The 12,963-nt window shown below is 39.1% G+C and overlaps 2 pseudogenes; both read right to left on the reverse strand.

Moving 5' to 3' along the window:
- Nucleotides 1–428: 428 nt before the first annotated feature.
- LOC107526195 (beta-citrylglutamate synthase B pseudogene) lies at nucleotides 429–3,529 on the reverse strand (annotated as a pseudogene).
- On the reverse strand, nucleotides 1,281–1,802 carry LOC107526225 (ferritin light chain-like; annotated as a pseudogene).
- Nucleotides 3,530–12,963: the final 9,434 nt, after the last annotated feature.

The following is a 12,963-nucleotide window of genomic DNA, read 5'->3' on the forward strand; positions in this document are numbered from 1 at the left end:
TTGTGTGTGGGTTTTATTGATTTGAGAGAGAGAAAGAGAGAGAGAAAGATTGATTTGTTGTTTCACTTATTTATGCATTCCTTGGTTGATTCTTGTATATGCCATGACTGGGGATCGAACCCACAACCTTAGCATAACAGGACAATGCTCTAACCAACTGAGCTACCCGGCAAGGGCTGAAAGTCAGTAAGATCTTAATAGCTGAGGTCTCCTCTACCTCCCTCTTCATTCTTAACTAATCCTACTCAACATTTTCTCATCTTCCTGAGCATCTTCCATGAACAGCATTGCAAGTTAGTTAAAAAAAAAAAAGAAAGAAAAAACAAAGAAGAAAACGAAAGCAAATTTTACAAGGGTTTTGTTATTATTCATTATTATTTGTAATATTATATAATTAATTATTTGTAATTAATTATTTACCAGTGGAGTCACTGTTCAATTTCATTGGCTATCTAGTGGTTCATGTTAAATAGAACCCCTGGGAGCTTGGTACTTTCAGGGTTGCTCTTGACAGAGCTGGAACTTCCACTCATGTTGGCAGCAGTGTTGGCTGTGGGACTCAGCTCTGGCTCACTAGTCTCACCTGCTGGGGACACCACAGAGAGCAGGAACATATGACACCACAAACAACAGGGATATATGCCTGATGAGCTGGCCACGGGGCAGAAGGGAAGTGGCATAGTCTGCTATGATACCAGCTATATCTAGATTACAAGCTTTATCAAAGGTGATGAAACCTACATTTGCATTGGCCTCGCAGACAAAGAAGGAGCTGTTATGTTTCATCAACAGGTCAGTGCCACACACATTCATCCCCAGGATATTAGACATCTGGATAACTAGCTGCTTCCCTTGTTCATTCAGTTTGCACATCATCCCCATACCCCTAGTGAGCAGTTACTTTGCATCTTACCAGCTGATGAACAACATAATATGGTGCCAACCACACTGCCTCCCACACAATGACATGTACACCCCTTCTATGAGACTCTTTAACATACTTCTGAAACAAGAATGGAGCTTCATGGCTAATAAGATGGCATAGATCAGCCAAATGGTGCTTATCTCAAGCCAAGAAAACAGTTTTGCCTTTATGACCCCATGTATTATTCTTCTTTTTTTCCAGCAAAGAATTTTGTTTCCGTTTGGTCCAATGCATGTAAGAGAGCTCCAGGGTGGTTAAAAGAATGGCTAGTGGTTTCAGGGAGAGGCTCAGGCAAAAGCCAGACACCAGGGGAATGCAGAGGGGCCCCTCAAAGGCCTCTGGGCTCCAAAGGCCCCTAGTCATGTTTGAGGGTGAGGCTTTCAAACTGATACTCGCCTAGCCCAACCTGGGGGCTGGTCAGCCTGCGGAGGTTAGTCAGGTGGTTGCCCATCTTCTTGATGAATTTTACCTCTTCATCCAGGAGCAGTTCTCCAGGAGTCACAGAGATGAGGGTCTGGGTGGGCAGAACCCAGGGCCTGCAGATCCAAATGGCCTGGGTCAGGTTCCTCTCCAAGTCCGTGGCAGCTTCCATGGCATCCTGAGTTTTGTCCCACTCATCCTAGAGAGGCTTCAGCCCATCCTGTAAGAGAATGCAGCCACCAAGCTGGTTTTGTATCTTTAAGAGATGCTCAGGGCCCTCACACTTCTCCACCAACTCATAGAAGAAGTGGCCCACGGCCTCCAGAGCCACATCCTTGCAGTAGAAACAGAAGTCCAGAGAGAGGTAGGTGTAGGAGGCCTGCAGATGTAGGTTGGCCAGGCGATTGATGGCAGCCTTTACCTCGGTGGAATAATTCTGATGAATTTGGGAGCTCATGGTTGGTCAGCAATAAGGAGTTCAGGTAAAAAACAAAACAAAACAAAACAAAACAAAACAAAAACACAACAGTGTTGGCTGGTCTTGGAGGCTGAGGATGGCTGAGGTGGTTCTGATGGTGGTGACTGGAAAAGAGGTTGGAGGGTAGTCAGAGGCTGGAAGAAGGGGCACCCCTGGGTCTATTCTGTCCAAACACTGTTGAAGCAAGAGACAGACCTGGGGGGCTGAGGGCACTTCCTGACCGCATATATTCTTTACTACTGTTGGGAACTCTAGTACTTCTGCTTCATCAATCATTTTAGAAAAATTTTCATGACCACCATAAGAGAAAGTATCTGGGAGAGGAACACCATGGCCAACCAACCCTTGAAATGTCCAGAACTTATTAACACAGTTCAGGATGGCTTGAGGTCAGTTCATCAATCGGCATCCTGTCTTCTCTAGATGGTGCAAAACAGTGATGTCACTATCACTTTGCACCCAAGGAATGGTACTCTCATTACCACCACTTGGTTGTAGGCAGGAATTAGTTCTCCATTGATCCACAGACCCATGTTTCCTTGCTAAATTGTCAGCACCACCTCATCTATCAACATGGCCCTAAAGTCCAGTTCCTCCTCATAACACTTGGGCATTAACGCTTGTAAGATCTCTTTTGAAGAATAGTCTTCCCTGATTCAACAATCTGTCAAAAACCATACCTTAGCAGCCACACCACAGAGCTACACATCTTGATCTGCTTGTTCTTCCTTTTCCTGGATTATTTTCTTCTGAATGTAAACTTTTTGATTGCAGGAACTAGCAAAAGCAAGCCCAAAGCCTGAGAGCAGGAGTTCTCAGGTGAAACTTCTCTCAACAGGGCTAAGATTTTAAACTCAGGTTGATTTTACCTCGGGGCTTCCATTTATACTGCTTGTACTGTGAGGATTAAAGAAGATAAAGAAACATTAGGTGTCTGCCGCATAGTAGTTCCTAAAAATATATTGGCTATTTTATTGTTATCATTACTGTTACCAAATTGAGTTTGAAATTCATGCTTCCTTGGCCTCTCTGGTGATGGTAGAGTGCTCTCTTCTGCTACAAAGGAATGTTCCCAACTTAGCAATAAATTTTCCTCTATATTTAAGTAAAAGAAAGAGGCTGGGAGCTTCTTTGATGTATGTAGGACTAACTACATACCACTGCCACCTAGGAACTGCTACCCTAGCTGCATGACTGGAGGATATCCACTTCTTTCTCCATTTCTCCCTCCTGGCAGGCCCAGGGTGAGCAGTGACAAAGACCAACTTCCAGAAGGTGAAGAGGAATGAAGGAAAAATCACTTTCAACCACTGCCTTCCACAGCCACTCTCAACTCTCCACCACTCCACCCCCACCACCAAGACCACCCAATCCTTCCCAACAATAAATGTCAGTGTCAGTCTCAATTGACAACTGAAGTTTCCCCACCTAATCCTCTTACTGTTTCAGTATCAGTCTCTTGAGCTGGCCAGAGGTGAATGAGAGAAGAAAGGAGAAGAGAGGCACAATGGGGGGAAGTGGAGGCAGCTCCAAGCTCCGTTCCCTATCTCTTACTCATTTCTCAGCCCTAATCCAGAGCTTCTCCTCCAAATCCACAAGCCTATTCTATATCCCAGAATCCTTTTCCCAAAAACTTGCAACCTTCAATCTACTGGACTGCCCACCTTAACCCTCTCAGTGTGCCTTACTTGAACTAGAGGAGTCATTGTCCAAACAGGGGGTGGGAGGAAGAATTTGTCTTTGTTCCTGCTCCCAAAGATAGCCTGAGATCTTCAAGTTACATATTTGGATTCTTCCCTAATACTCTGGCTCAACAGGAAGGATATTTGCCATTTCTCAGCCACATCTCATGTTTTCCAATTTCCATCCTTTGTTTCTGTTGTTCCTTCTCCTTGAAACACCCCACCCCTTTCACTTTCATCATTCATGTCAATTTCCACTTTCTTAAAGCCTTCCATGACTTCTCCTTCCCAAATGTGGTATCTTCTTGATCTTCACTTGTTCTCCATGTGTACCACTCCAACTGGCACTTCAAATAGTCTGCCTTTTGTAGTCACTCATGCTAATGTCTTATCTCCCCTTACAAGACAAATGACTTTCTCAGAGGCAAGGACTCTGTCTGAATCATGTTGGTAGCCCTGCAGTGCCTTGTACATAGGAGATACTTGGTGAACACTTGATCTTAATTGAAAACATTTTCCACAGAAACATGGGTAAAGTTTGATTACTTTATGGATTTGGAGGGATGACCCTGGGGGTTTAACTACTATGTGAAACAGTGCTTGTGTTTATAGGAAAATGCAGGCAAGCTATAAACAATGGATTTCAACTTGCACACTGTGTTTATAAATTGGGGGTGGCCTAGATTAATAGCAGAAAAAGAATGCAGCAAGTGGTCAATACAGGTTGAGTCTTCTGCCAGCAGAGGGCAGCATCGATAGCACCCATGCTGAAACAACCATGAACCCAAGTTCCTTTTCACTGTGTGGCAGTCCTGACAGTGTCAGAGAAAGGATTCTCTGGCAACAGACAACATAGGCTCCTATCAGCTATGTTGAAATTCAGGGTTGAGCTGAGAGGTAGTCGTGGAAAGAAAAGGGCAGGATTGACTCCCCCTCCCACCCTCATACATTAAATTCCCTTCCATTGGCTCCAAGTTACTACAATTCTTTACATTTTGATATTATAGTATGTATTACAATGACATAAAATGACAAATGATACAACTTATGGTAATTATAGTTTTTTACTCATTCTGTCCTAAGATCCTGTTTTTGATTGGATTTTCATAGACTTTTACAACTGATAGGGAATTTAAAGGATTCATAGTCTAACTACTTGAGGCCCTTGTGGAGTTTTCTTTAAATATCTTTAAATTAAATATTTCCAGCATATGAAAAATATAAATACTATGACCAATATTCACATACCTATCACACAGCTTAAGAATCAAAACTACAGATGTAGTACTGGCTATACAGGTATGCTCACACTATGAGCATTTATTGAACCGTACTCTTCTATTTTGTGCTCTTTTTTTTTTTTTTAATTTTGTTACATTTCAATAACATTTACCCCAAAAAACCTGATAGATACAAATGTAGCTTTTGTCTATTCTCCCAATCTTATCCTCCTGTTTGCAGAGATCCTGAATGTACAGATTTTCATCCCCATGCAAGTTTTTGCACATTTACTAAACACACATGCATCCATAAACAACATCTAGTAGTTTTTGCATCTTTTAAATTTTCATATAAATGATGATCTAACTATGTCCTCTTTAATTGGTTTTGCTCCATACTGCTTTATGTATTATTATAGTCACTAGGAATATATTAGAAAAGAAATGGCTGTGAGATATTTATCTGCTTTTATATCTGCCATTACTTGTCTTCTGTTCTTTGGGACTATCTACTTGAAACTTGAATATGTGATTAGATTTATAGAAATCACTCAACTTGAAGAATTCTTTAGAGAACAGCTCCTACTCCCCCTTTCAGGCCCCTACTCTTCATCAAAGGCTATACCCAAAATTGCTGTTCAAGGCTTAAACATATTCAATGAGCAATTTCAAACATTTCTGAAATGTAAAGTTGTGCAGGAGGATATTAGTATGCATATGAAAATGTTACACAGGCAACTCTGTTTTTTTCTGAAATGTTGAGTTATCATCTTGAAATTTTCCTATTCAATTCTGCATCTTGATATTTTTTAAACCTCCACCCTCAAACAAGGGCATATGAAGGTAAATTGAAGCAAGTTAGGAAAACATTTCTCATACAAATCTTGATCTCATTTTTCTATTAAGACCTAAGAGAAACCTCCATACTGTTTTCCATAGTGGTTGCACCAGTCTGCATTCCCACCAGTCTGCAGTGTACTAGGGTTCCCCTTTCTCCACACCCTCACCAGCACATGTTGTTTGTTGATTTGTTCATGGTAGCCATTCTGACAGGTGTGAAGTGATACCTTATTGTGGTTTTAATTTGCATCTCTCTGATGATTAGCGACATTCAGCATTTTTTCATGTTTCTCTTGGCCATCCGTATGTCCTCCTACACCACCTTGGAGAAGTGTCTATTCAAGTCCTTTGCCCATTTCTTAATTGGGTTGTTTGTCTTCCTCTTGCTGAGTAATATGAGTTCTTTGTACACTTTGGAAATTAGCCCCTTATCAGATACATCCTTGGCAAATATGTTTTCCCAGACCATGGGGTGCCTTTGTATTTTGAGGCTGTTTTCTTTTGCTGTGCAGAAGCTTTTTAGTTGGATGTAGTCCCATATGTTTATTTTTTCTTTTGTTTCTCTTGCCCTAGATGTATCAGTGAAAAGAGCTGCCTTTTGACCCAGTGATTCCACTGCTAGGAATGTATCCTAAGAATCTTGAAGCATTAATCAGAAAGAATATATGTACCCCGGTGTTCATAGCAGCACAGTTTATAATAGCTAAGATCTGGAAACAGCCCAAGTGCCCATCAGTAGATGAGTGGATCAAAAAGCTGTGGGACATTTACACCATGGAATACTACGCAGCTGTAAAGAAGAAGAATCTCGTACCCTTTGGGACAGTATGGATGGACCTGGAGAATATTAAGCTAAGTGAAATAAGCCAAGCAGCAAAAGACAAACATCACATGATCTCGCTTATATGTGGAATCTAAAGAACTTAATAAACTGATGAACAGAATAGATTCAATGACATGGAAGCATAGATGAGACTGACGAATGTCAGAGGGATGGAGGAGGGCGGGTGGGTGGAGAGGGAGAGAGTAAACAAAGAATTTATATGCATATATGCACAATCCAAGGACATGGACAATGGTGGGGAGGAGGAAGGGATGGGGTGGAACAGGTCATTGGGGAGAAAAAGGAACATCTATAATATTTTAAACAAAAATAAAATTAAGAAAAAAAAGACCTAAGAAATAATAAAACCTCAGATAATATCCCCCTCCCCTTCTTCTCAACACTTGTATCATTTGTTTTATGCAAATAAGTGATTATCAAGATCAAACAAGATTATCACACAATTTATCTGTCATTTCCCAGATAAATACATAATGGACTTATACTGCTCTTCTTAGAAGAATTTTTTAGTTTAGAATCATGCAAATATTATAAAATATAAATTTTATCTAAAGATGGAAAGTCAAGTTATTTTTTAGAGTACCTCATTTTTCAAAGATAACTCCTCAACTTATAGCTCTGCAATGCTGAGCATTTCACTTCTCACTAGAAAACTCACTAGTATTCTTTCTTTCAACATCCCTGTCTATTTCAGTCTCATGGAATTGCCACTAAAGGCATTTGGCTTTGTTTCTGTAACTCCTGGGATGGATGGTCAGAGGGTGGTGTAGGAGGTGCAAATCTAAGTCAAATGATTCATACATTCTTGGCTATAGCCACTTCTTTTCATAATTTAAATCTGTGAGTTTTTACTTTTCCCAAAGAGCAACTAAGGGAATAGAAAAGCACTAAAATAGTAGTAGATTTGTGGATAGGCCCTACAGTGGGAAGAAAAAGAACAAACATTTCTGCCATAGATTCATGCATGTAGTCAACAAATAATTGAGTTCATATTGTATGCTGATAATTGTCCTAGGTGCTGAGAGGATAGCAGTGAGCAAGACCCACAAAGTCCCTGTCCTTGCAGAGTTGATAGTCTAGTGGGGAGACACAGAGGCAAAAAAAGTAAACTAATAAAATAAGCATGACTTTAGACAGTGGTAAGGGCTGTGTAGAAAACAAAATAAGGTAAAGGCAATGTAGAAAGGCAATGGTGGTGTGATTATTTTGGATGGAGTTGTCAGGAAAGCTTTCTCAAAGGAGGTCACATTTGATCAGTGTCCTGAATAGAAGTGAGTCCATTGACAAAAACATAGAGTTACTATATGACTAAGCAATGTAACTTTTACATATATACCAGAGAGAAATAAAAACTTATGTCCACACAAAAACTCGTACATGGATGTTCACAGCAGCATTATTCACAAAAAGGGGTGTTGGAGTGGAAAATTTTTTCTTCTACCCTTCTAGTATCTTTGGCTGATCTAATAGTCCAATTAGCATAAGACAATTTAAAAAGAAGAAAATAAATTTAATTACCTATGTACAGGGGCCTCATAAGCATTTGAAACCCATAGGTTATCAGGCAATTGAGGCTTATATGCCACCCTGAGCTAAGGAGAAGGGGGTAGGATTCTGGTACTTCAAAGGGAAGGAAGACAATTTATGAGATTAGAAAAACAAATGTTTGATAAACAAATGTTTGCCATGCTATGCAGAGACAATGGGACAGAATTTTATTTCTAGGTCCTGCCGGTCCTCCACAACCTACCACACCGAACACATATTCTATGTAGTGATCTTTGGTGATAGTTTTCTTCCTAGACCAGGCTCTCTGTCTAAATTCTTTTAGGCAGTTGACACATTGTTTGAGGGTAGTTTTTATCGCGCGCTCTACTACCAGTCAACGTAAAACGTATAAATACGTTTCCTGCATACAATGTGTTAAGGGGGAGATTAAAAAAATATATTTTCTTGCGTCTTTTGGCCCTGATTGTCTTTAGCTCAAAGTAGTGCACATGCCAAAGTGACATTCTGGGGAGACTTGTTTTGAACCTCTGCAGTGGAAACAGGCTAAATGTCCATCAACTGATGAATGGATAAACAAAAGGTGGTATATCGATATAATGGAATAATATTCTACCATAAAAAAGATTGAAACACTCCTATAACGGAATGAACTTCAAAACCATTATGTTAATTGAAAGAAGTCAGTCACAAAGGCCACAATTTGTATGATTCTGCTTATATAAAATTTCTAGAATAGGCAAATTTATGGAGACAATAACTTAGTGGTTGTTTAGGGCTGAGGAGGAGATGGCAGGTAGGGGGTAATAGCTAAAGGGTACTGAGTTTCTTTTTGGGGTAGTGAAAATGATATAAAATTAGGTAGTGAATTGTTGATGTAATAAATGTCCAAACCTGTAAAGAATTTTTATAAAAGTTTATTTGAGTCAACCTGATGACATATGCCAGGAAGCAAGATCTTAAATGCTCTGGAGAATAACAGTTTTGCATCTTCTTTTATGCATTTGAAATTAAGGAGGGGACATAAAGAAGATTGGAGAAGGCAAGGTGGGGATTAGATTACAGAATAGTTAACAAGATTATGTGCTCTCTTAAAGATTAATAACCCCTTTGAGGGGTTTTACTTGTAATATTTCAAAGATGTGTTAACCAAGATGCACAAAGAACAATGAACAGCGCTGGTGTAAAATGTTTCACTAACAAAATTGCAGGCCTGGAGCTTGAGTACCCACCATGACCTGCCCAGTTAAGAACTTATAATCAGATCACCCTGTGAGGTTACTTTCCATAGAACCCCTATTTTCATCCATAGAATATACTATAAACCATGGAATTGTCCATTTTAAAATGGGTGAATTTTATTGTATGTGAATCATAGCTCATTTTTAAAAAGATAAAAATTGTTTCATGAATATGTAAGAAACGATACTTTCTTACTAATTTCAAAATTATAGTAAAACAATTTAAAAGAAGAAAAAAAGAAGTGAGTGAGTCAGCCACATGCTTTGTAAAGAAAAATGTTTCAGGCAAAGAGAATGGCAACTGCAGGGGGCTGAAGCTATTGAGAGCTTGGCTTATTTAAGGAACAAAAAAAGACCATATGATGTGGTTTCTGTTGAGCAAATGAGGAAGAGAATGATGAGAGATAAGGTAGAGAAATGGGTAGAGACCAGATAGTATGGATTTTTTAGGCCATTTTAGTGAATTTGGGGTTCTTTCTAACCACAGTGAGAAGGCATTGCAGGGCTTTAAAGAAGGGAACTACATAATCTGGGTGGAATTTTGCAAAGATTCTGTTTATTGCCGAGTAGAAAATAGTTTGTGGAGTGGGATTAGAGTAGAAGCAGAGGGACTAGTTAGAAGGCTACTGCAGTATTCCAAGCAAGAGGTGATAGTGGCCTGGGCTAAGGTGGTAACAGAGAAGATGGAGAGAAATGGATGGATTCAGGACATATTTTGTAGGTAGAACTATCAGGACACAATGCTGTAGGGAGTATAGGGTGTGAAGGAAAGAGAGAAATCAGATATAAATTTTAGATTTTTACTCTAAATTACAAATAAATAATTGTCTTTGTTTCAGATCTCTCTAGAGATATTTTGAGCTGTGTGAAAACATAGGACTCTGTAGTTCTAACTCAAAAATGTCATGTGTAGATCTGTCCTTTTTTCCTTGTTCACTCACTCATTATTATATTTCATTTTTCACCCTGGCTCTTTCAAATAATCCAACTCCCAGCTGTGTGATAATAACAATGAATCGTCTTCTTATCTTAATTTTATGCTTCATTGTTATTATGTTATTATTTCTTCCCACTGTTTTCTCTTACCTCCCACTTACAATCTTAGACTTTCTACAACACAAACTTTCCATGAAGTTCACCCCTTGACCATTTTTATTTGCCAGTGAGGTTAACTCAGGGTTCCAAAGAACTACAGGAGGCCACGTTTTTTCCTAGTAGTTGCCCATGGAGCTTAGAATTGTCTGTGGTTTTCAATTACTTGTGCTATTCTTCCTTTCATCAGCATAGCTAATTGAGTTGGCTCTAAGTTGCTGGAAAAAAAACAGCTTTATAATGAAGACTGAAAGGCTGGAGTATTTATTTCATACAACTCAGCTAAAAAGCTCAACAGAAGAAACTTAATAAGGTTAAGATAATGTATTTTTTCTCTTGCATTCCAGTTTTATAAAAGTTTTGGTTTATAAAATTGCTTTTGAAATTAATGAAGATTTCTAAATACAGTAGATTTCTGACTAAAAAAATCAAGTAATTGGTATTAACTTAATTTTCAATTTTATTAGCTGTACAGAATCATGCAATTTCTCACTAAGCTAATTGGAAGGTGTTCATCTTTCTTTCAGGTGCTGTTTATCTAACAGAATTTCAGTAAGATACTTTTGCACCCAACACATCCAAAATATGGCCCATTACTTTTCCTTCAAGCATGATTTCTGCTGTGTCCCTGTTTTGATAAACAGCACTGCCATTCAAACACTCAATGTAATCAGAAACCTTTTCTCCTACCTCTGTCATTTAATCAGTTACTAAGTCTTGTCACCTACCTCTTAATAAATATCCCATTCATGTGCCCAGCTGTCCATTTCTTTTCATCACCATTGTCATGGCTTTGATTCAAGCCCCTGTCTCGTTCACCTACAATATTGCAATACTGTTCTGACAATTCCTCTTCCTATCACTTATCTTCCTTTCCAAACCATCCATCCTGCTACTGCCATAGTGATATTTCTAAATGTAAATCTAATTTTTAACCTTTTGCCTAAAAGCTTTCAATGGCTCCCTGTAGCCTGTTGGATAAAATCCAAACCCCTTAGCACAGCATATAAGACACTTCATTATTTGTCCTTTGTTCACTTTTCCGATATCACTTCCCACTGTTTCTCTGTGCCCTAGGCATCCTGAGTTACTTACTGGACCCCTACATATGTTATGAGTTTTATGCCCCATTGACTTTGTACATGTTGTTCCTCTGCCCAGAAATAGTTTCCTTATTCGCTCCCCCCACCACATCCCCGGCATACTTGTATTCTTCTTCAAGACCCAGCTCAATGTCTTCTCTATGAAACTTCTGATCCATCCCTTGGCCCTGACAGAAAGTAAGTATTTGATGAATGCTGATGAATGGATGGGTAAATGCATTGAATGGATGAAAGGTAGTTCATGGGGCTAAGGGAGAAAGGGTCAGGGATGAGAATTCCAGAGCATTGAAGCATGTGAGAAGCTGAGACACAGAGCTTTGATTAGGGATGTGAAAGGAAGGAAAGTTTCAGAGAACAAGGGAAGGAACAAAGGAAGGTTTGTGGTATTCCTGGTTCAGGATGATTTTTGTGGGTTCCGCATATGTGGATTCAACCAACAGTGGATTGAAAATATTCAAAAACATATATTACTTTGTTTTTGACATGTACTATATAGTTAGGCCTACAATGATTGCATCTGTCCAGAACTTTCTTTTCTTGTCATTATTCTCTAAACCATACAGTATGACAACTATTTAAATAGCATTCACATTTTATTGGGGATTATAAGTAATCTAGAGATTATTTAAAGTATACAGGAGGATGTGTGCAGGTTATATGCAAATGCTATGCCATTTATATAAGGAACTTGAGCATCCATGGATTTGGGTATCTGTGGGGGTCCTGGAACCAATCTCCCATAAATACTGAAGGATGACTGTGCTCAGTTAATTCTTTCATAAAAAGTGAAACATGATAACTATGAGCTGAAGCTGCCCAGAGAGGAAAGGCAATGACATAGGCCTTCCTAGAAAGGAGAAAGAAGTTAAGGTCATATTGAGATACACATTGTTTTTGTTGCTGTTGTTGTTACAAATAACCATATGTTTTTACATAACCCAAAAGAAATATACACCACAAGCAACCCTACATCTGTTTATTTTTCTAGTATCTCCTCTTCCTGCTAACCTAATATGAGGAGATTATTTTCATCCAAGGAACTTTGGGAAAAAAGTTAACAGTCCCTGAGGGCCAATAGTTTCCACTACAACTTTTAATGTAAATTCATTGTAGTGAAGAGATATGCAGTAATAGTTCAGCTCTCAGATATCCCATGACACTGGAAGAAGAAATAGCTATAGAATGGCAGGGCAAGAAGTACTCTTGAAGGTCATTTGATTCAACTCTTATGTATCACAGATGAGGAAACTAAAGCCCAGAGATTTCAGGTTAGTAGCAGGACTAGGACAAGAACCTAAGCCTTATGGCCGCCTTTCCATTAAACTTTTCATTACAGCAAATTCTTATTTATTCAACAGAGATAACCATCTGCGGTGTGCCAGATATTGTGCAACATCCTAGGGATACAAAGATGAATAAGCCATGGTTTTTACTCTTAAAACACTCACAGTCTAGTAGAGGAGATAGAAATAAACTATTTAGAACAGCATGGAGCATGAATGAGAGTATTGTGCCTAGGGTATTATGGAAGAAGAGAGGAGAAACATGTATAATGGCTTGGCAGTGGAATGGAGAGAGGTGCAAAGGAAGGAAGTTTTCCTAGAAGAGGCGA

The sequence above is a fragment of the Miniopterus natalensis genome, chromosome X, assembly GCF_054644295.1.
Source record: "Miniopterus natalensis isolate mMinNat1 chromosome X, mMinNat1.hap1, whole genome shotgun sequence".
In the NCBI taxonomy this organism is placed as follows: Eukaryota; Metazoa; Chordata; class Mammalia; order Chiroptera; family Miniopteridae; genus Miniopterus; species Miniopterus natalensis.